The sequence below is a fragment of the Rattus rattus genome, chromosome 3 (assembly GCF_011064425.1).
Source record: "Rattus rattus isolate New Zealand chromosome 3, Rrattus_CSIRO_v1, whole genome shotgun sequence".
Classification (NCBI taxonomy): Eukaryota; Metazoa; Chordata; class Mammalia; order Rodentia; family Muridae; genus Rattus; species Rattus rattus.
Window position 1 is genome coordinate 70,848,166 of NC_046156.1, and position 23,823 is coordinate 70,871,988.

The 23,823-nt window shown below is 41.4% G+C and overlaps 1 pseudogene; it reads right to left on the minus strand.

Annotated features, from left to right (window-relative positions):
* Positions 1-15,122: 15,122 nt before the first annotated feature.
* LOC116895813 overlaps positions 15,123-23,823 on the minus strand; it is an 83,826-nt pseudogene continuing 75,125 nt past the window's right edge.

Sequence of the window (23,823 nt, forward strand, 5' to 3'; positions counted from 1 at the left end):
CAGCTGTAATGTTTGTGAATAATTTTCTAGATTCCTTTGATTGAGGTGAGAAGCTCTACTAAGTATGAAAATTAACACTTCATTGGTGTTAGCAGTTCTTTGAGAGTTTTGTATAAGATTGTTTTGATCATACTCACCTCCCCTACTCTTCACAGATCACACCTCTAAGCACCCAGTTCTTTATCCTTTATTCTAACTACTCATGACCAATTTGTGCTACTAAATATGCTCAAATATGGGAAATCCAGTTGAGTGTGGTCTATTTACACACAAAAAGGAGTCTATTCAGACTTCTCATTTCTATTTTTTCTTGAGTTAATTTGGGTTATTTTTGTTATTCTGGGTATTTATTAATTTTGTCTAGATTGTCTAATTTTGACATAGAATTGTTTACCACTGTTTAAAATGCTACCCTTAATACAAACCCTATCCCCCAAGCCAATTACCTACTGAATGACCACCTATCTCCAGAAGTTTCTTTCACTTTCCAATACAACCGCCTTGGAATCCAAGTCTTTAACACATTAGTTCCAAATTTTATCACTGAGGTTATACTCTTGGGAACTATTTTAGCCTTTTTGCCATGTTTTGTAGTCTGTTTCAGGTATGGTCTGATATCCTTGGACCATAGTTGTATTGGCCTCTGTGTATCCTCCAGGCTGACATTGAAGAAGCATTTTCTATGTCACTATTTGGGACTGTGAATCTACTCAGTGACCATTTAAGGATAAATTCTGTCCTTCAAATAAATATGGATTTTTTTTCCTAAGATGAGATTTCCAAGAGCAGAGTTTTGCCTTGGGGATACCTTTGCTATTATCCTACTGCAGAGGATGAACTTTCACTTTAAAAGTGTGACTCTCTTCAATGGTTATCATTGTTCTCATACTCCCATTGTCTATGAGTTTAACTCCCTCCTACCCCCATCAAAGAGGGTATTATTTGCTCTATCCTCATAGATATTTTATAGCTATTGATATATCAGGGTGTTATCAGTGAGTGGTAAATATGATACAACCTTAATGCTAACCCGTCTTGAAATGTCCTCTGCCAAACAAATTAGTTCATAAATTTAAATTCAAATTTCTCAGGCTATTGTCTGAGCCCATCCAGATTCTTTGCCAAGGTATAACACAAATAACTTCCAGTTCTCCGCTTCTCATTTCCTTCTAAAATCTTATGTCCTGGGTCTCTTGACTCCTTTTTTTTTTTTTTTTTTTTTTTTTTTTTTGGCATTCTGGTCTTTCTGGTCCCTGCAGAATGGCCCATTAGGTTCTGCCTGTAACAATCTATGGTGTTTCTAGCCCCAAGTTACAAAAACTTGTACATTTCCTCCACAAATCAATTCCATAGTTCCATGACCATATGCTCCATTGCAGAAATGACTGTGTGTTTCAGTAACAATTTTGCATTAGCTGTATTTATTCCTGTGGTGACAAAATATAAGACAAACAGAACTCAAGAAAGGAAGGGATCATATTGGCTAACAGTTTTAGGTACAATCCATCATGCTGGGCAAGCCATGGTGACAGGAAATTGAGGCATTTGGCTATATTACACCTGCAATCGGGAAGGAGAGAAAAATGGATGTTGGTTTTCAGATAATTTTTCTTTCTTTTTTGCATTCATGGGACTCACCCCGTGGGATGGTTCTGCCCACATTTTCCCTCCCCCAATGAATACAATCTAGAATATCTCTAGACATGCTCAGAGACTAATGTTCTGAACAATTCTAGATTCTGTAAAGTTGACAAAGAATAATAATTATTATGATTGTCCAATTGATATAAAAAACCAAGAACCCAGAATAGCTCTTCACCATCTTAGAAGATAGAGCAGGGCAGGATTTGAGGACTTATGCTTCCCAATGTAATAATTCCCTGGAAAGCTGTAGTAGCTAGGATTATGAAGGGCCAACTCAGAGACACATGTATAAGTAAATGGAATTTAATTTTTAATCTAGAACTAAATTCTTGCCTTTGTGAGCAGTTGCAAGAACACTTGCATAGCCACAATCCAGAGGATGAAGTTGGCTCCCTGCCTCATACCACATGCAAAAAGTAACTAAGATCGATCAAAGACCTAAATGCAAGGCCTAGAATTAACAAAATTCTTAGGAAGAAGTCTCTGTGACTTTAGATTAGACAATGATTTCTTAGAAATGCACTAAGGGCAAGTAGACAGGAAAAGGTAAAATTAAGTTTAAGAATTCCACTTTGAAGAACAATGTAAGTCAAAATAAGATAACTCAACATGTGGAAGAAATTGTTTACTAAAAGTCTAGTATATGGCAAATGTGAGATATAATTGCAATTTGATAACAGAAACATAAGTCACTATTGTTTGGTTTCATGTATTTGTTTCTTTTAACACAGTGTCTCCTGTAGCCTAGAGTATTGTAGGCCTTGATATGTAGATGAGAATGAACTTGAACACTGGTTCCTCCTGCTTCCACATCCCAGTTGCTGGATTACAGCCATGTGCTCCATTAATACCAGCTTAATTTTAGGCAAGGGGTTTGTATAAACATGTTCAGAGAAGAAAGATAAAATTTCAACAGAAACAACAAAGCACACATCATACTTATATGATTAGTGTCTCTCTCTCTCTCTCTCTCTCTCTCTCTCGCACACACACACACACACACACACACACACACACACATGGGTTATTAGAGTGGCTCACAGGCTGTGGTTTGGGTAATCTAACAATAGCTATCTTATGATAGAAAGGCTTAGAATCCAGGAGTTGCTCAGACTGTGAGGCTAGATGTCCCAGCAGTTTGGATCTGGATTATTCATTTTGGAAGGTTACTGGAGAACCTCTGATTTCCAGTCTACCTTGGAATACCAGACAAGTATTTCTAAGACTAGCGAAGGAATGTCTCAGCTACAGAACAGGTGAAATTGCCAGCACGCGTGAGGGCCAGAAGGCAAAAGCAATTTCTTTCTTCCTTGTCCTTTCATCTAAGATGCCACCACAAGGTGTGATCCAAGAAAATTTCTCACAGGGGTGCCCAGCATCATGGATTTTAGTTGATTCCAGATGAAATCAAGACGACAAGCAAGACTAGCCGTCAAAGGGTTCAATGCCATTAAGGAAACGCAAATCAAAAGCACAGAGGGCTTCCCGGTCGCTGCCACCGCGGAGAGCCCGTGGGCAGAACCCCGCGAGCGAACTCGAGCCTCGGGGCCACAGGTAAGACTAACTTATCTGCTGCAAGTGACTTGCCTGGTGGAATCGGGACAACAGAGGCAGAATCCCTCTAGGACCAGGCACGTCCTGTGTTTACCAGAAGTCCCACACCCGCGAATCCCGGCCCGCAGCAGCTCTCTGCTCCCAGAACCCGTGGGAGAGATACCTTACTGCCTGGTCGGGTGGGCACTCCTGAGGCTGCAGAGCGGAAGAGACCACCAACACTGCCCACCCCTGCCCACATCCCTGACCCAAGAGGAAACTGTACAAGGCCTCTGGGTTCCTGTGGGGGAGGGCCCAGGAGCAGCAGGAGCCCTGCCTGAGACACCGCCGGAACCTGAAGGAAACAGACCGGGTAAACAGTTCTCTGCACCCAAATCCCGTGGGAGGGAGAGCTAAACCTTCAGAGAGGCAGACACGCCTGCGAAACCAGAAGAGACTGCTCTCTGCACACATTACTGATTCCAGAGGAAAACACTGGAGGCCATCTGGAACCCTGGTGCCTGGAGGCTCCCGGAAGAGGCTGGCGAGATCTTCCTGGTCGCTGACACTGCTGGAGAGCCCGTGGGCAGAACCTCATGAGCTTGAGCCTCGGGGCCACAGGTAAGACCAACTTTTCTGCTGCAAGTGACCTGCCTGGTGAACTCAAGGCACAGGTCCACAGGAACAGCTGAAGACCTGTAGAAAGGAAAAACTACACGCCCGAAAGCAGAACACTCTGTCCCCATAACTGACTGAAAGAGAGGAAAACAGGTCTACAGCACTCCTGACACACAGGCCTATAGGACAGTTTAGCCACTGTCAGAAATAGCAGAACAAAGTAACACTAGAGATAATTTGATGGCGAGAGGCAAGCGCAGGAACCCAAGCAACAGAAACCAAGACTACATGGCACCATCGAGCCCAATTCTCCCATCAAAACAAACATGGAATATCCAAACACACCAGAAAAGCAAGATCTAGATTCAAAATCATATTTGATCATGATGCTGGAGAACTTCAAGAAAGACATGATGAACTCCTTAGAGAACAAGTAGAAGCCTACAGAGAGGAATGCAAAAAAATGCATGAAAGAATTCCAGGAAAACATAAATAAACAAGTAGAAGCCCATAGAGAGGAGACACAAAAATCCCTGAAAGAATTAAAGGAAAACACAATCAAACAGTGGAAGGAATTAAAAATGGAAATAGAAGCAATCAAGAAAGAACACATGAAACAACCCTGGATATAGAAAACCAAAAGAAGAGACAAGGAGCTGTAGATACAAGCTTCACCAACAGAATACAAGAGATGGAAGAGAGAATCTCAGGAGCAGAAGATTCCATAGAAATCATTGACTCAACTGTCAAAGATAATGTAAAGCGGAAAAAAGCTACTGGTCCAAAACATACAGGAAATCCAGGACTCAATGAGAAGATCAAACCTAAGGATAATAGGTATAGAAGAGAGTGAAGACTCCCAGCTCAAAGGACCAGTACATATCTTCAACAAAATCATAGAAGAAAACTTCCCTAACCTAAAAAAAGAGATACCCATAGGCATACAAGAAGCCTACAGAACTCCAAATAGATTGGACCAGAAAAGAAACACCTCCCGTCACATAATAGTCAAAACACCAAACGCGAAAAATAAGGAAAGAATATTAAAAGCAGTAAGGGAAAAAGGTCAAGTAACATATAAAGGCAGACCTATCAGAATCACACCAGACTTTTCGCCAGAAACTATGAAGGCCAGAAGATCCTGGAATGATGTCATACAGACCCTAAGAGAACACAAATGCCAGCCCAGGCTACTGTATCCTGCAAAACTCTCAATTAACATAGATGGAGAAACCAAGATATTCCATGACAAAACCAAATTTACACAATATCTTTCTACAAATCCAGCACTACAAAGGATAATAAATGGTAAAGCCCAACATAAGGAGGCAAGCTATACCCAAGAAGAGGCAAGAAACTAATCGTTTTGGCAACAAAACAAAGAGAAGAAAAGCACACAAACATAACACATCCACGTATGAATATAACAGGAAGCAATAATCACTATTCCTTAATATCTCTCAACATCAATGGCCTCAACTCCCCAACAAAAAGACATAGATTAACAAACTGGATACGCAACGAGGACCCTGCATTCTGCTGCCTACAGGAAACACACCTCAGAGACAAAGACAGACACTACCTCAGAGTGAAAGGCTGGAAAACAACTTTCCAGGCAAATGGTCGGAAGAAGCAAGCTGGAGTAGCCATTCTAATATCAAATAAAGTCAATTTTCAACTAAAAGTCATCAAAAAAGATAAGGAAGGACACTTTATATTTATCAAAGGAAAAATCCACCAAGATGAACTCTCAATCCTAAATATCTATGCCCCAAATACAAGGGCACCTACATACGTAAAAGAAACCTTACTAAAGCTCAAAACACACATTGCACCTCACACAATAATAGTAGGAGACTTCAACACCCCACTCTCATCAATGGACAGATCATGGAAACAGAAATTAAACAGAGACGTAGACAGACTAAGAGAAGTCATGAGCCAAATGGACTTAACGGATATTTATAGAACGTTCTACCCTAATGCAAAAGGATATACCTTCTTCTCAGCTCCTCATGGTACTTTCTCCAAAATTGACCATATAATTGGTCAAAAAACGGGCCTCAACAGGTACAGAAAGATAGAAATAATCCCATGCGTGCTATCGGACCACCACGGCCTAAAGCTGGTCTTCAATAACAATAAGGGAAGAATGCCCACATATACGTGGAAATTGAACAATGCTCTACTCAATGATAACCTGGTCAAGGAAGAAATAAAGAAAGAAATTAAAAACTTTTTAGAATTTAATGAAAATGAAGGTACAACATACCCAAACTTATGGGACACGATGAAAGCTGTGCTAAGAGGAAAACTCATAAGCGCTGAGTGCCTGCAGAAAGAAACAGGAAAGAGCATATGTCAGCAGCTTGACAGCACACCTAAAAGCTCTAGAACAAAAAGAAGCAAATACACCCAGGAGGAGTAGAAGGCAGGAAATAATCAAACTCAGAGCGAAATCAACCAAGTAGAAACAAAAAGGACCATAGAAAGAATCAACAGAACCAAAAGTTGGTTCTTTGAGAAAATCAACAAGATAGATAAACCCTTAGCCAGACTAACGAGAGGACACAGAGAGTGTGTCCAAATTAACAAAATCAGAAATGAAAAGGGAGACATAACTACAGATTCAGAGGAAATTCAAAATATCATCAGATCTTACTATAAAAGCCTATACTCAACAAAACTTGAAAATCTGCAGGAAATGGACAATTTCCTAGACAGATACCAGGTACCGAAGTTAAATCAGGAACAGATAAACCAGTTAAACAACCCCATAACTCCTAAGAAAATAGAAGCAGTCATTAAAGGTCTCCCAACCAAAAAAGAGCCCAGGTCCAGACGGGTTTAGTGCAGAATTCTATCAGACCTTCATAGAAGACCTCATACCAATATTATCCAAACTATTCCACAAAATTGAAACAGATGGAGCACTACCAACTCCTTCTATGAAACCACAATTACTCTTATACCTAAACCACACAAAGACCCAACAAAGAAAGAGAACTTCAGACCAATTTCCCTTATGAACATCGGCCTTAAAAATACTCAACAAAATTCTGGCAAACCGAATCCAAGAGCACATCAAAACAATCATCCACCATGATCAAGTAGGCTTCATCCCAGGCATGCAGGGATGGTTTAATATACGGAAAACCATCAACGTGATCCATTATATAAACAAACTGAAAGAACAAAACCACATGATCATTTCATTAGATGCTGAGAAAGCATTTGACAAAATTCAACACCCCTTCATGATAAAAGTCCTGGAAAGAATAGGAATACAAGGCCCATACCTAAACATAGTAAAAGCCATATACAGCAAACCAGTTGCTAACATTAAACTAAATGGAGAGAAACTTGAAGCAATCCCACTAAAATCAGGGACTGGACAAGGCTGCCCACTCTCTCCCTACTTATTCAATATAGTTCTTGAAGTTCTAGCCAGAGCAATCAGACAACAAAAGGAGGTCAAGGGGATACAGATCAGAAAAGAAGAAGTCAAAATATCACTATTTGCAGATGATATGATAGTATATTTAAGTGATCCCAAAAGTTCCACCAGAGAACTACTAAAGCTGATAAACAACTTCAGCAAAGTGGCTGGGTATAAAATTAACTCAAATAAATCAGTAGCCTTCCTCTACACAAAAGAGAAACAAGCCGAGAAAGAAATTAGGGAAACGACACCCTTCATAATAGACCCAAATAATATAAAGTACCTCGGTGTGACTTTAACCAAGCAAGTAAAAGATTTGTACAACAAGAACTTCAAGACTCTGAAGAAAGAAATTGAAGAAGACCTCAGAAGATGGAAAGATCTCCCATGCTCATGGATTGGCAGGATTAATATAGTAAAAATGGCCATTCTGCCAAAAGCGATCTACAGATTCAATGCAATCCCCATCAAAATACCAATCCAATTCTTCAAAGAGTTAGACAGAACAATTTGCAAATTCATCTGGAATAACAAAAAACCCAGGATAGCTAAAACTATGCTCAACAATAAAAGGACTTCTGGGGGAAACGCTATCCCTGAACTCAAGCAGTATTACAGAGCAATTGTGATAAAAACTGCATGGTATTGGTACAGAGACAGACAGATAGACCAATGGAATAGAATTGAAGACCCAGAAATGAACCCACACACCTATGGTCACTTGATTTTTGACAAAGGAGCCAAATCCATCCAATGGAAAAAAGATAGCATTTTCAGCAAATGGTGCTGGTTCAACTGGAGGTCAACATGTAGAAGAATGCAGATCGATCCATGCTTATCACCCTGTACAAAGCTTAAGTCCAAGTGGATCAAGGACCTCCACATCAAACCAGACACACTCAAACTAATAGAAGAAAAACTAGGGAAGCATCTGGAACACATGGGCACTGGAAAAATTTCCTGAACAAAAAACACCAATGGCTTATGCTCTAAGATCAAGAATCGACAAATGGGATCTCATAAAACTACAAAGCTTCTGTAAGGCAAAGGACACTGTGGTCAGGACAAAACGGCAACCAACAGATTGGGAAAAGATCTTTACCAATCCTACAACAGATAGAGGCCTTATATCCAAAATATACAAAGAACTCAAAAAGTTAGACCGCAGGGAGACAAATAACTCTATTAAAAAATGGGGTTCAGAGCTAAACAAAGAATTCACAGCTGAGGAATGCCGAATGGCTGAGAAACACCTAAAGAAATGTTCAACATCTTTAGTCATCAGGGAAATGCAAATCAAAACAACCCTGAGATTTCACCTCACACCAGTGAGAATGGCTAAGATCAAAAACTCAGGTGACAGCAAATGCTGGCGAGGATGCGGAGAAAGAGGAACACTCCTCCATTGTTGGTGGGGTTGCAGACTGGTACAACCATTCTGGAAATCAGTCTGGAGGTTTCTCAGAAAATTGGACATTGAACTGCCTGAGGATCCAGCTATACCTCTCTTGGGCATATACCCAAAAGATGCCCCAACATATAAAAAAGACACGTGCTCCACTATGTTCATCGCAGCCTTATTTATAATAGCCAGAAGCTGGAAAGAACCCAGATGCCCTTCAACAGAGGAATGGATACAGAAAATGTGGTACATCTACACAATGGAATATTACTCAGCTATCAAAAACAACGACTTTATGAAATTCAGTAGGCAAATGGTTGGAACTGGAAAATATCATTCTGAGGAGCTAACCCAATCACAGAAAGACATACATGGTATGCACTCACTGATAAGTGGCTATTAGCCCAAATGCTTGAATTACCCTAGTCGCCTAGAACAAATGAAACTCAAGACGGATGATCAAAATGTGAAGGCTTCACTCCTTCTTTAAAAGGAACAAGAATACCCTTGCAGGGAAGAGAGAGGCAAAGATTAAAACAGAGACTGAAGGAACACCCATTCAGAGCCTGCCCCACATGTGGCCCATACATATAGAGCCACCCAATTAGACAAGATGGATGAAGCAAAAAGTGCAGACCGACAGGAGCCGGATGTAGATCAACCTGAGACACACAGCCAGAATACAGCAAATACAGAGGCGAATGCCAGCAGCAAACCACTGAACTGAGAAAGGACCCCCGTTGAAGGAATCAGAGAAAGAACTGGAAGAGCTTGAAGGGGCTCGAGACTCCATATGTACAACAATGCCAAGCAACCAGAGCTTCCAGGGACTAAGCCACTACCTAAAGACTATACATGGACTGACCCTGGACTCTGACCTCATAGGTAGCAATGAATATCCTAGTAAGAGCACCAGTGGAAGGAGAAGCCCTGGGTCCTGCTAAGACTGAACCCCCAGTGAACTAGACTGTCGGGGAGGGGGGCAATGGGGGAGGAGGTGGGAGGGAACACCCATAAGGAAGGGGGGGAGGAAGGGATGTTTGCCAAATGTACATAAAATACTCAAGTTAATAAAAAAAATACAAAAAAAAAAAAAAAAGCACAGAGGGCTTCCCCGAGGCACCATAGGTATTGTGAAGCTTAAAATGAAGAGTATTGCCAAGACTGGGGCAGCATCAGAATCCTCAGAGGGATAGGAAGCTAAAATGGTGCTGTTACTCTGGAAAACGCCTGGCCATTTCCCAATAAATTAAACATAAATTTACTGTATGACCCTGGGCTATACAGCCAAGAGAAATGAAAGGGAATTTCATTTCTGTGTAATAGTGTTGATCACAACATTGTCCATGAGAGCATCTAAAAGTGAAAACATTCCAAACAGTCATCAACCAATAGACGGATAAGCCATCCGTGGAGCAGCTCTATAGTAGAAATCTATTCAACACCAAATAATCAAAATACATAATAGTTCAACGTGGAAAAACTGTAAAAACCTTTTGCTAAATGGAAAAATAAAGTGCAAAAGCCACACATTATCTGCATTTATTTATATAAATTGTGGTAAATTAGACAACTCTGTAGAGATTAAAAACCAACAATAAACTAAAGTCTTTAAAGAACTGCAACCTTGCAGCCTTGTAAATCTTCCGGATATGTCAGGAAATCTGACTTTTCCTTTCATTTCCGATCTAGGATACTTTCTTTAACACTTTGGGCTTCCCCTTCTCTCTAAATCCCTGCTCCACCACCTGACTTACATCCAAGCTGGCTTAAGTGTTTTCTTCATTCTCTTTTCTGAGCAGCTGATAAGATTTACATCTTACCTTCTCTGGGGCTTTATATTTAAACAGGTGGTTCGTATCCTGTGGGTTACAACTTCTTTGGGAGTCAAAAGTCGTTCATGGGGTCACATATTAGCTATCCTGCAGATCAGATATTTACATTATAATTAATAATTATCCTTATATAGGTAGTAGAATTACCATTATAATATAGCAATGAAAATAATTTCCTGATTGAGGTAACCACAGCCTGAGGAACTGTATTAAAGCATCCCAGTATTAAGAAGATTTAAAAAACTTTTAAAGGGAAATTAGTTGGGAGCCCAGTGCTGCTGATGGGTGCAGGGTGATGAAAATGCTCAGAACTACATGTAGTGGTGCTGCACGGCTCTCTGAACAAATGTCACTGAACTGTGCACTTTAATAGGTGAAGTGTGCAGTGTGCCTTAGATATGGCTAAACTTGTTACTCAGTAAAAATGTGTTTTGCTCTTAGCAGTTCTGATTCAGGGTTGTAGCGAGGGATGATGCGTACTGATGGGGATTTCAAGCAAGTTACTAATTATGCTGTGTGTGTATAAGGCTGCTGTCAAAATGCTAATATGATGTCTCTGAAGGGGAAGGTGAGCCGCTGCCGTTCCATGGTTATATATTTATTGACTTTCCCATGGGTTCTGAGGGATGGATATTTTATTGTAAGCTCTTCAGTAGAGAAAGGGGGAGGAGTGAGATAAGTAGATGTCAGTACAAAGGTCAGCAGGGCACAGTCCTGGGAGGGACACTTGTCAGGAGAATGGATCTCTAGGAGGATATGATGCTGAGAGCCCAGTGTTAGACTAAGCCTGGCTCTGGCTGACTTTCAACTGAACAGCATGGCAAAACATGACTATTAAGGACTAGCAAGTACTTAATTTTGTGCTCACTCTCTCTCTCTCCCCCTCTCTCTTTCTCCTCCCTTCCCTCTCCCCCTTTCCCTCCCGCTCTTCCTTCTTTCTTCCTTTCCCTTTCTCTCCCTCTCCCCTCCCTTCTCTGTCTTTCTTTGTAGTGTGTTTGTGTGTGCACATGTGTGGCATGTGTATGAAGGCCAGCAAGACATCAGGCATCCAGGCACTGAAGTGGAAATTTCTGGTTTCCTTGGAGACTCAATTATGTCATATGATGTTTTGCTGGGGCAGACAGGTGAAAGGATGCTTTGCTAGATCAGACACGGGAAAGAATGTTGAAGCAAGCACATGGAAGAGGGTTTTGCTGCAGCAGACACTTGAAAGAATGCTTTGCTGAAGCAGACACAGGTGAGAGAATGTTTTGCTCAAGCAGACACATGAAAGGACTGTGATATTTAGAAAGAATAGAAATATGACCCCACAGACAGCGGGAAGAGGCTCTAGCACGGTTTGCCTTGCTCTGCCTAGCTAGTCTTCGACGATGATGCTCTTATAGTGCTTATAGCACCTTGCCTTGTGCTACTGATCTTCGCTCATTGTGACTTGTAGACAGTAACAATGAGCCTTGTGGTTACTTCTGGATTGGACTGCCATTGCTGATTTGTGAGTGGTGATTGCCCAAAGGCACACGGAGTATCACTTCCCATCACACCATGAATTCACCACAGTGCCCTGATTCGGGCTCCACAGGGCAGTCCTCTTGGCTCACTGCCACCTGTCTGTGCAGTTGTTCTAGGAACCTCGGCCTGGGCAGGGGAAGCAGCACAGCCAATCGAGCGCTCTAGCTCAGACTTCTAGAGGCAAGGCAGTTGGTGTGGTGCTTCAAGGGACTGCAGGCTCAGGAGTAATGTAATGTGGCAGTGGAGACAAGCATTAGAACTGGATTTAAACCGTTCACTGTCTTAACTGTGTCCCCGCCTCACACTTCTTCAAAGACTAAGACCCCTTGAATTCTGAAGGTCTGAGTTCTCTGAAGGTCTCTTCAGAGACAACTATCTCCCAGGCCTTCTCCACGGATTCTTACTCAAAGAAAATGTCTCAAAGAGCTTTCTGAACTATTACTCATTTCAAAGACATGGAATGATAGCTATAGGGAGTGAAAACCGCAGTGGAGGTCCAGGCGTTTTTGGCATCCCAAAGCCCTTGGACCCATCCTTGGAGATAAGAGTTGCCCTATGCAGTGGGTGGTTGTGGTCTCTAATCTGTCCTGTGGGTGCAGGATGCATAATCAAACACACTTTAAGTTAGAGATTTAAACGCTTCTACCTAAAACCATAAGGTATTTTTTATGAAACAAACAAAAGTGAAAGCTTGTCTCAGATACACATAGTGACTGGAACGCCGCAGTCTAACTTGGGACCACCATGTCTGGGTGCATTTTGCAGTAGCATGGCCTGTGCCTCAGATGTTGCCTTGGGAACGGCTCTGATAACTGCGCCCTTCTGCTCAGGTCACTTCCTACTGGGAAGCTGCTTTTCTAGCATATGGCGTCCATCCTTCATAGTTCTCTTACAGGCAGAGGAGGAACAATGTGATTTTGATTCAGCATTTCTGATTGGGGGTTTTTGAAGATTTTTTTCTGACTGGGCCATTAAAGAGCCAGCAGGTGGCCTCTTCTCAGTGGGGCTGGGGTTTAGAGTGCACAGCAAAGTGTGTTCAGTGGCTCCAATATATCTGTGTTTTCTTCCCTCTGGAATGTGTTAATTTAATGTGTGTTTCCTTTGCGTGGCCTTGTTTGGAAATGGTGGCAGGAGAGGGCTGTGAGCATCATTCTGAAGGAGAGTTGTTTTGAAATGTACTGACGAACTCATAAACTAAGAGTTATAACCGTGGCCAGTTGGTCATTAATTTTTTTCCCTATTGAAAAGGCCAGATGCTGTTCGCAGCAGTCTTCCATGTAGGTGATTTGAACACTGAACCACATTTGTGTTTTAACTCCACTGCTGACCTGGGGAGCTTAGAATGTGGGATTTTCCCACTTTTGCTATAAGCATAGACTTCTGTGAATCTGTAGAACTGTCTGTTTACCTGCAGAAGGGAGGGTTGGAGGATCAGGCTGAGGTTTGTGGAAGAATTTGTTCACCCAAGAGTGTTGGTAAAATTAAATTATATATTTTCTTTCTTGGGCTGAATCCATTAGCCAACAGGTTAATGCAATTTAAAGTACAATTAAGAATTATTGAAGGTGTCGCTTTAGTTTGCTCAAATCATGAATTATAGGATTGTTCCAATCCCAGTAGATTCTTCCATGAGTCAGTAAGGAGGGAACTTCACGGTGCGCCTTTCTTACTGGAATGTGTTCAGTGTCTCTCATCAAAGGGCGGAAGTAAGTCTGTGCCTCTTGAAACCGAACTCAGAACCTCTGTGTGATTTGTTACTTAGTACTCTACCTAGGAAGAAGGTGTTTTCTTTTTCTTCTTAGACCATCTGTTTTCTAGGTCCTGCTAGTGGAGGGGCAAACATCTGTCACACTGGGTCAGCCTGGCACATAGATGTGTTCTCATTTCCTTAGCTGAGATGGGAGAGTCTGGGAGAACCAAGAGCTGGTGTCTGCTTGTGACTCTCTCTTCTGTTTTCTCCCATTCCCTTTCTTCTGAATATGTGATGATCAAGTAACTGGGAATATTCTCGTTTTTGTTTCTTGGGGCTCTCACTGTGAACTGGGCCAGCCTGGTTAGCATCCTTAATTGCTCTCAGAGAAATGTTGGGGTCAACTCCGGGGCTCACAGTCCTCCAACTTGACCATATAGAATGCCTGCTTACTTGCTAATAAATATGTCCTCCCTCATGTGAGCGTTCTTCCTTCTTTAGAGTTCTCTTGTCTGTCCCCAGGGAAAGAGGTGAATACTCTAGGACTTGGAAACTCCAGAGTGTAATTGTAGCATCTTTCGAATAGAATAAAATAAAATCTTTTTGCAGGACTCAGAGCAGCAGGTCCAGTACCTTGCTGGGCCACATTAAAATGGGACTCTCCCAGCCTGGCAGTACCACAATTCTGTTCTGCTCCAAGCTTTGCCTCTTGCTCATTTTTATGGCTTTGGCTTTTTATTTCCTTACTTGCAAAGCGAAGGAAATTAATTAAATTCTTTTAGGGTCATATCCAATTTTACCATTTTCTGGCATTGAAAATTGCCTTGGTGAATTCACAGTCCACTTTGGTCAGACGTTTTTGATTTTAATCTTTCTCATGAATTCCCTCATGCTTAAGTATTTCTCTTCCTCTCTTCTCTCCTTCCGTCCTCCATTCCTGTTTTCTCCTTTCCTCCATATCTTCCTCTCCACCCCTTTTCTTTTCCTGCTCCATCTCTCCTGGTTTTTATTCTGTCTTCCCCTCACATAGCCATGGACACTGAGAACACTTTCTATAAATGGGGAAGTGGAAGAAAAGCCCAGAGAAAAGCCATCTCCCTTCTTCAGGAGGCCTTTGAAGAAGCGACTTCCGGCCCAGGCTCCAGTCTGTAAGGATAAGGACAGATCGAGCACCCTCATTTCAGCCTTTCACACAACCCAGGCCATCACCATTTTTAACAGAATGAGACATGGCACTTTGAAAAGAGCTTAATGTTTCTGTGAATAGGATGATTAAAAGGAAGATTCGTATCAATGGTTTAATCTGGGCCACTATTGATGAAGTTCAGAAGGGAAGATTCGTTCCAGAGGCCTGTGGAGAGGACAGGAAGCAGCTTAGTGCTGGAGCAGCAGAGGAAGCTTCCACAGTCACTGAAATCAGCTGCTGGGTCTGGGCTGGCTGAATCAAGCTCAGGCTTGCAGACTGAAGGGAGAGAGGGGCACTGTGTGGGGAGAAGAGGAAACGATCTGAGATGCAAGGTCTGTGTCTACAGAGTGCATCCGAGCCAAGTCAGTTCCTGGAGAGCTGAATGGTGGCACTGTCACCATTGTCACTGTATCTAAGGGAGAATAGAGAAATTGTGAAGATGAAGACTTCGCACCTGCACATTCAGTCTTCTGGTGTGGTCTTTCTTGTCTTTTAGGATCGGTAAACATGAACATCTTTTCAGAAACCAGGAAACTGAGGGTTGAAGAGATTGCTTCATAAAATCATCATTACAAGGTGCTTCAGGAGTGTAAGACTTAACTGTGCGTTTCTAACTCAAAGACTGCTGTCATTACACTGGTGTTGGTATTGGTAAGGGGTCACTTTCGGCTAGGCCGCATTTGAATGCTTGACTGTATGAAGCTTATTTTGTAAAACAAGAACTTTATAGAAATTTGCAAAAGGCCTGTCAGGCAGAAGATTCTTCCTCTACTTACCCTAGGAGGCCTGGGAGATCTTTGCAAATGGTTGTGTGGTTCGCACAGATATTCAGCACCTTCCCTCAGCCCTAAAGCAAACACTCTTAGTACTCTCCCCCCAATCTTTGATTTCAGTCTGCAGCCTCTACCTTGAACCTAGCATGTTTGTACCTAATAATTTTCTATAGAAGGTTGAGGGGAAAGACATTGAGAAATGGGGGTGATCAAACCCAAGCTTGTCACGTTCGACTTCGCCACAGAAGCAGTTCTATTTCATATCTGACCTCCCTGAACACTGCATTCATGGATTCACTTCTTTAAAAAAAAGAGCTGAAAAGAGCTGTAGTGTGTCACAATGTGTACCACAACATACTCCCCTGTCGGCCCATCTTCACTAGCTAATGTTCATTGCACTGAGTCACTGGTCTGGAGATGCTGTCTATGCTGGTTTCCTTCCTTCCTTCCTTCCTTCCTCCCTCCTCCTCCTCCCTCCCTCCCTCCCTCCCTCCCCTCCCTCTTTCCTTCCTTCCTCCCTTCTTCCTGAGTGTGTGTATTTTGTGCGAAAAGTGTTGGAATGGGATATAACTGAAACTGGAGTAAATGATGTGAAATGCACAAAGAATCAATAGAAGCTAAAACAAGCAAACAACAAAAACAAAGAGCAATCAAATACAAAGTAATCAGTCCCATGCAAACAAGGTTTCTTCCGCTTTCTTTTTTTTTTAATTTTATTTTTCTTGGATATTTTATGCATTTACATTTCAAATGTTAGCCCCTTTCTCCCTTCTCCCATACTCCCTGCTCCCTCCCCCTACTTCTGTGAGGATGCCCCCACTCCTAACCACCCACTCCAACCTCACTGGCATTACCCTGCATTGGGGAAACAAGCCTACATAGGACCAAGGGCTTTTCCTCCTGTTGATACTGGACAATGCCATCATCTGCTACATATGATTGGAGTCATGGGTCTCTCCACGTGTATTCATTGGTTGGTGATTTAATCCCCGGGAACTCTGGTGGGGTCTGGTTGGTCGATATTGTTGTTCTTCCTATGGTGTTGCACATCCCTTCGGCCCCTTCAATCTTTTCTCGAACTACTCCATTGGGGTCCCCTTGTTCAATCCAATGGTTGGCTGCAGCCATCCTCATCTGTACCAGGCAGAGCCTTTCAGGGGACACCCGTATCCTCCTGTGAACAAGCACTTCTTGGCATCAGCAACAGTGACTGGGTTTGGTGGCTGTGTATGGGCTGTATCCCCAGGTAGGGCCAGCTCCGGGCGAACTTTTTCTTCCACTTTCTATTCACTATTTGAAGAATTGAGGGAATTTAGAGCAAGGTCATTGGAATTTATTTTTTCCCTGAAAATATTTATTGTGCTGATGGGAGATGGTTTTCTTGGATCTCTCATGCTTTGTATCTCATGAAGAGACAGTAATGCCCCTCCATTTCAGAACACCTTTTAATGTTTACTGAGACCCCTCCATGCGAAGTATTATATTTCTTCAAAGCAATGAACAGGCTTGTTTACTGCCCAGTCTTTTGTTCTAGAGTAAAAAACCAGCACATGAGCACACCCACTCACCAGCAATTACATAAGAATTTGTTCCCATTCATGGGAAACACTCTGTATAGGTGTCTATGTTGACCTGTTCTTCTCACCCCTGCCTATAGGAGGTGGGTTGAGAGGAAAAGAAAATACCATAAAGCCCTTGCTGCTTGTTACGTTACATGTGAGTATTGAAGTCCTGAGTCTCTTATCCAGAAAGACATCTTCTTCTGCCAAATGCCAAACTGCTCATGAATTGTGTCAGAGTAACTTATTGGTCTACAAAGGGGCACAATTTTTGTTGTTGCTATATGCATGTGTGTGTGTGTGTTTGTGTGAGCGCACCTGTGTGTGCATGTACTCTCATGCACATGTGTTTCTCTCTGTGAATATATACCCTTGAATGACCTTGTATAATCTGAGGATAACCTTAGGTGTCAATTATCTCTTTGTTTCTTAATTTGGCTAGGGTTGTGAGGCAGGTGGAAGCTATGTATGCCAGGCTAGCTGGTCTGTGTCTTCTCTAACCTTCCATTTCCCTATAGGAGCAACTGGAAATGAGCATGTTGCTTTAGCACCCAGTTTCATTGTTGGCACCCAAATCTAATCCTCACACTTATGCATTCATAGATTAACTCACTGAGCCATCTCCCCAGCTCCAACTAATAGTTCATTGTGAGGACTTTCCCTGGATGAAGTGCTGAATAATTGAGAAAAATATCATGACACTCTCATCCCTTAACTTCAAGAGGGCAAAAATGTGGTCAGTAAAATAGAGAAGTGCAACATTTTACAGTCCTTAAAGAGATACACATTCTGAAACCAAAGTTTTGAGGTTTAACTTGCCTTCTCTTGTGACTGCCACATAGAAAACTGCTTCGTTGGTCTTGAAACCTCAGTTTATCGAGAGTAAAAGCAAGTAAAACTATCTCAATTAGAAAATCCAGCTTCCCAAGGGACAGCTGGATGATAACATAGAGAAACTAAAGAAATCTCTGGGCAAAACCCTTACAAAAGTCAAGCTTTGTCTGTCTAATATACAGTGGCTATGTATCAATACTTAATAAACTGGATAAAATAAAAGAGACCTTCCTTAACTTACATACACGGCCCCTGTGGGCATTATCTTGTTAGACACTCATAATCCTCATAATCATTATCATAATCAACTTGACTGAGGAAAAGTAAAACACAGAAAGAAAAGAGGGCAAGCATTTCTGAAAAAGGATTTTGAGTGGCCGGGAAACTTCTCCAGGAAGGGCTTCAGGCACAAATGTGACTTAATGATACAATTGTTATTCTTTCTTTTAATAAATGGTCTTCCCTTATAAAGACACCCAGTATTCTGACCTGTAACAACCGAGGTTAATTTAGTCCTTCTTTGGATTTGATAGAAATGGATTGGACAGTGTATGATCTTGTCCATCTGGCCTCTGAGCCACATATGAGGTCTAACTACGTTATCACACACAGTCCTTGGTGGGCCACCTCCCCACCCACATGGACCATCCTTAATTTATTCTACTGTTGCTAGACTCTTGGGCCATGCTAAAAGAAAAGTGCTAGGGAAATTAAATTAAGCAGAGTTCATCTTAGCAGAATGAGTCGTAAACCAGAGAGTACCTTCACCAAGAGAGCATCTGAGACTTCAGTAACAGCATGGGCAGCATTTATAGGCAGAAAGAGGAGGTAAGGTAAGAAGAGTGGTGTGGATTACAGCTTCCCAACATCAGCTTGGTTTGTCCAGGCATTTGCCTTATATGGAGATGTTGACTCAGCCATCCTGTGAGCAGTGGCAGCTTGGTAGGTAAGAATGAAACATGGTGGTTATTACTTATACAATATTCTCTCTAGTTAGGTGACCATTTGGTGACATATTAAGTTATAACATTCTATGGACTTATAATATAATGGAAGCTGCTTGCCTAATTTAATATGTTCTAATATTTATATATCATGAATAATACTATTATGAATGTTTTTTCACACCTTTTAGTGCATATGTGTAGGACACTCTGTTGAATGCATAATTAAGAATAGAGCTGATGGGCGCAGTAAATGTATGTGCTCAGTTTAGTGAATATGAACGCAGTCTTGTAAGGAGAGTTCATTGACAACAATCTTACCAGTAAGTACAAAGCTTCCTGTTTGTAGCCAGTGCTCAAATAGATAAGCTTTTAAATTTTTGTCTAGATAGAATTATGATGTTAAGTTACATTTATTCATTAATGATATATGGAACTTTCTTGCATCTTTCTGAGCCACTTATAACTCTTTTGTGAAGGGAATCTTTATTCTATATGATGATGTTTGGTTGTTCACATATGGGAATTCTTTATAATTCTAGCATTGGTTCCTTTACTGTTTATAATATGAATAGTTTCTCCACTCAGCATCTTGCTTTTTAATTATTGCACTTTATCTGTGTCATTCTATTAATATCAAATATGATCACATCAATTTTTCAATTACATTTATTGGAAGTTCATTGGTAATGATGAATCTGGAGCTACAGGTGCCCACATTTAAATCCCATCATTCTCTGTAGAACTTCTGTCATGTTTACTTTTCTGTTTTTGTGAAAAGGTACCATGACCAAGGCAACATATAGAAGAAAGTCTTTGATCAGGGTTTACAGTTTCAGAGGGAGAATCCATGATCATCATGGCAAGAAGCATGGCATCAGGTAGGCAAGCATGGTACTGGAGCAATAGCTGAGAGCTTATGTCTGACTTGCAAGCAGAATGCAGAGAGAGAGAGAGATGTGGGGGAGGGGGAGGGACACGAAGGGGGAAGGGAGAGACAGAGAGATAGGGAAAGAGAGAGAAAGGGAGAGGTATCTCTCTGTGTGTGTGTGTGTGTGTGTGTGTGTGTGTGTGTGGAGAGAGAGAGAGAGAGAGAGAGAGAGAGAGAGAGAGAGAGAGAGAGAGAGAACGATTCACTTACATGCTTAGAGCCATGTGGGGCTCAGAGGGTGCTATTTCTCACCTTCTCCCTTATTTGAGACAGGATCCATCTCTTTGCTGTCCATTGTTATATAAGTAAGGTTGCTTGACTTCCAAGATTATGAGGATTCTTTACTCTTTGCTCCTCATCTCACCAGGAGGACACTGGGATTGTAGACCTGCTCTTCTGAAACCAGCTTTACACGTGTTCTGGGAATTTGAACTCAGGTCCTCACACGTACATGGTAAGAGGTTCACCGACTGAGTCATCCTTCCAGCCCCAAAGGCTGAGTGCTGAATTCAGTAGAACATGTTCTTTCTGCTGGTAGTGTAGATTTCAAACTTGGTTTTTCATAATTATTGCAAGGTCTGCCTCTGTCATGAATTTCTAATGTACACAACTTTTTGTATTTGAGAAGTACATGCAGGAAGGTATTCACACTTGAACACATAGGGTAGCAAAGCATCACCATGAAGTATGGGAGACAAATCTGTGACTAATGTTCCTTGTTGGTCTTTTTTCAATGCTTTTCTGTTTCCTGTTCAACAGAACACTTTAAAATGAGCTGCATCCAAACAGTACAATTTCAGGTCATTGAGGATAAGAAAAATAACTCTTTAAATAGGAGGGTATCTCAGCAAAATGCTACTTAGTAGAAAGAATAAAGCCATTTTAAAAATAGATGAAAACAAAAATATCAGAAACAAGGTCAAACGAAGAGAAACACATTTCCACAGGCTGTGGGCACATTATTTATTCCACATTTTATTTTAGTTACAAGGAAATTTGGCCAAAGAAGAGACTGGTTTTTACCTTTAACCTTAAAGACTAGCTATGTGTTTCAGATGGACACATCATGATCGCTTTTGAGGACTGCTGTGTGAGTACCATGTGTAAATATTTGACTTAACAAATAAAGGTCATTGATACACTACAGTCCCCGAGTAACCTCTTTACTTTGCTTTCTGTATTTCCCCCTCGAATCTACATAGACACTATACTAGACATGTTGCTTTTTACATGCTGAGTTCTCCCATCATTAGGCAGGAGCATGGGAGGTGAAGAACATTCATTCAAAAGTGCTGCAGTGCGGAGCTTGAATTAGAAACTTGGGCCCCCAGGACCTACAGCAATCAGTGCCTCATTCTACTCCACTTGTACCAGGTCAACCTCATGGGTAAAGGATTACAAAACCTGACAGATGGGGGGAGACCCCATGTTCAAATATATGAACTGTGTAGGACATTTGCCATTCCAATCAGAGTGCTTAACATAGTTTTTTGAGTTTCCAAAATTACTTGTGTATTCAGAGAGCTAGTGAAAAAATACTGTAAATATCTTCATTACAAAAATATGTGGAGCAATATATTCTCTCATTTATTATGATTGGTGATTGACTGCCTTTAGAAGTGTTTACATGGGGAAAAAGGGAGGCATTGGTTTTTAAGATGATACAGTTTTTTTTCACTCAAGGTCAGTTTGCTTTATAATTGCTTGTGCCTGTGTTTGTGATTCAAATATGCAAATTGCTTTTGAAAGTAAACTTTCTTAAAGATTTTTGATATTATTTGATATTTACTTGGCTATTTCATATACCCTCTTCATTTTAAATTTCTGTCTTCTGCTTCAAAGTCTCTTGCCAAAAAGGAACTGCATCCTCCCCCTAACAGATCTCATTAGTCTGAGCTAAAGTGTAAAGATTGATAAGAAAAAGGCTAGAAAGAAGACAGAACAGGGGCAATTATTCATCATTACATGTTTAGCAAAGTCTACTGTACATTGCTATTTTTGTTTACTCCTAAGGTAGTGGTATTACACAAGCCATCAGTAGGTGATGGCATCATGGATTTGATGTGTGGTCCTGTGCAAGAGGCCTGAGCTTCCTGCCCATTGTGGAGATGGTGGCAGAGTGATAAGGTAACCTTCAGTTGGCAACAGCAGTACCTAACTCCAACCTCTGGACTCAGGATGCTGAGGCAGGAGGATCATAAGTACTAGACTATCCCTGACTACATAGCAAGAAAATGAGAGGCAGATGCTATAAAATAAGTACATTCCCTTTAGATTTGGAATTTGCAACACATCTTTGTATGGAAGGCAAATCATTTTATTCCCCCAGATCTCTGGGCTTTTATAGTCATCATTGCTGCATTTACTCCACTTAGATAGCTGATGTTAGAAAGTTTACAGACATCTTAGACGATACAGAAATGCTGGCCCATTGGCCTAACGGCTCTTTGGTAGCTGTTTGTAGAAGGGTGACTAGAATGGCTGGCATGTCAATTCAGCAGCACTAACTACATCAGAAAACCACCCTGGTAGCTGACATTCCCATCACTAATTAACTTTTCCTCAGGATGAGTTTCTCTGTGCTCTGTTGAAAGCAATCAGCTTCTCCCAAGAGGACTCACCTTCAAGGAGGTGGGAAAGGAGCCTCTCAGATCTGCTATAGTCTTCGCTTCACTATGAGCAAGAACATGAGTCTTATGTGTTTAATGTGTCTCCTATTTCTCCTCATTCAATAAGCTTTTCAAGGTGATTATTATTTTGATATATTTTTAGCAATAAATTTTTGATACAAGTATAATAGAACCTTAATATAGTATATATGATATAAGATATATATCATACATGATCATACTTATCATGATTTCATATATAATATGATTTTTTTCTATTAATTAATTAATTAATTTACTTAACATCCTAGTCACAATCCCCTCCCTGTCCTCCCAGTACCACCCTTACAATCCCTTCTTCCCAAAACCCTCAGTCCATCTCCTCAGAAAGGGGAAAGCCTCTCTTGAGTACCACCTTTCCCTGGGACACCCAGTTGCAACACAACCAAGGGCATCTTCTCCCACTGAGGCCCAACCAGACAGACCCAGGTAGGGGAAGTGGATCCAATGGGAGCCAACAGAGACAGAGACAGCCCCACATGAAGACCAAGCTTCACATCTGCCACAAGGGAGAGGCCTAAGTGCAGGCCCTGCATGCTCTTTGGTTGTGGTTCAGTCTCTGTGATCCCCCATGAGCCCAGGTTATTTGACTAGGTCTTCTTGTGGTGTCCTTGGCTCCTCCAGATTGCTCAGTCCTATTCCCCACTCTTCCACAAGACTCCTCAAGCTCTGCCTCATGTTTGGCCGTAGATCTCTGCATCTGTTTCCACATACTGCTGGAGGAAACCCCTTAGGAGACATTTATGCTAGGTTCCCTGGGACATCAACTCACTGCGGGACTAGGCACAATTTCTTAAGCAAAGCCATTACTAATGTTTTTGTATAAAATGGTAATTCTCTAAATGGACACATATTAGAAATGCAAATTTCAGACCATAAGGATACAAGTATTGCTATGACCATCTGCTTTTTCCTTTATGATCCACTCTAGAAAAAAAGAACTCAACAGTGCAGAGACATGCTCTCACAGGTCATCCTCTGAGTTCTGAGAAATGACAAGCACTTCTCATGCAAGGTTGTAATTGCAGTCAGTGTTAAAGAAAACACTAAGAGGACAGTGTGTCAAAATCCAGCAATAAAGCACAGAGAAGAAATGATATAAAGAGCTATGCTGCTATCAATTATTTTATGAAAATGTGTAGTTCTCATTGTTACAAGCAAGACATTAAAATTCGTAGTACAATGCTCATTTATCAACCGTAATCAGCAATCTGTAAGTGTTGCAAAATGATCAGACATGTTAATTACCTAATT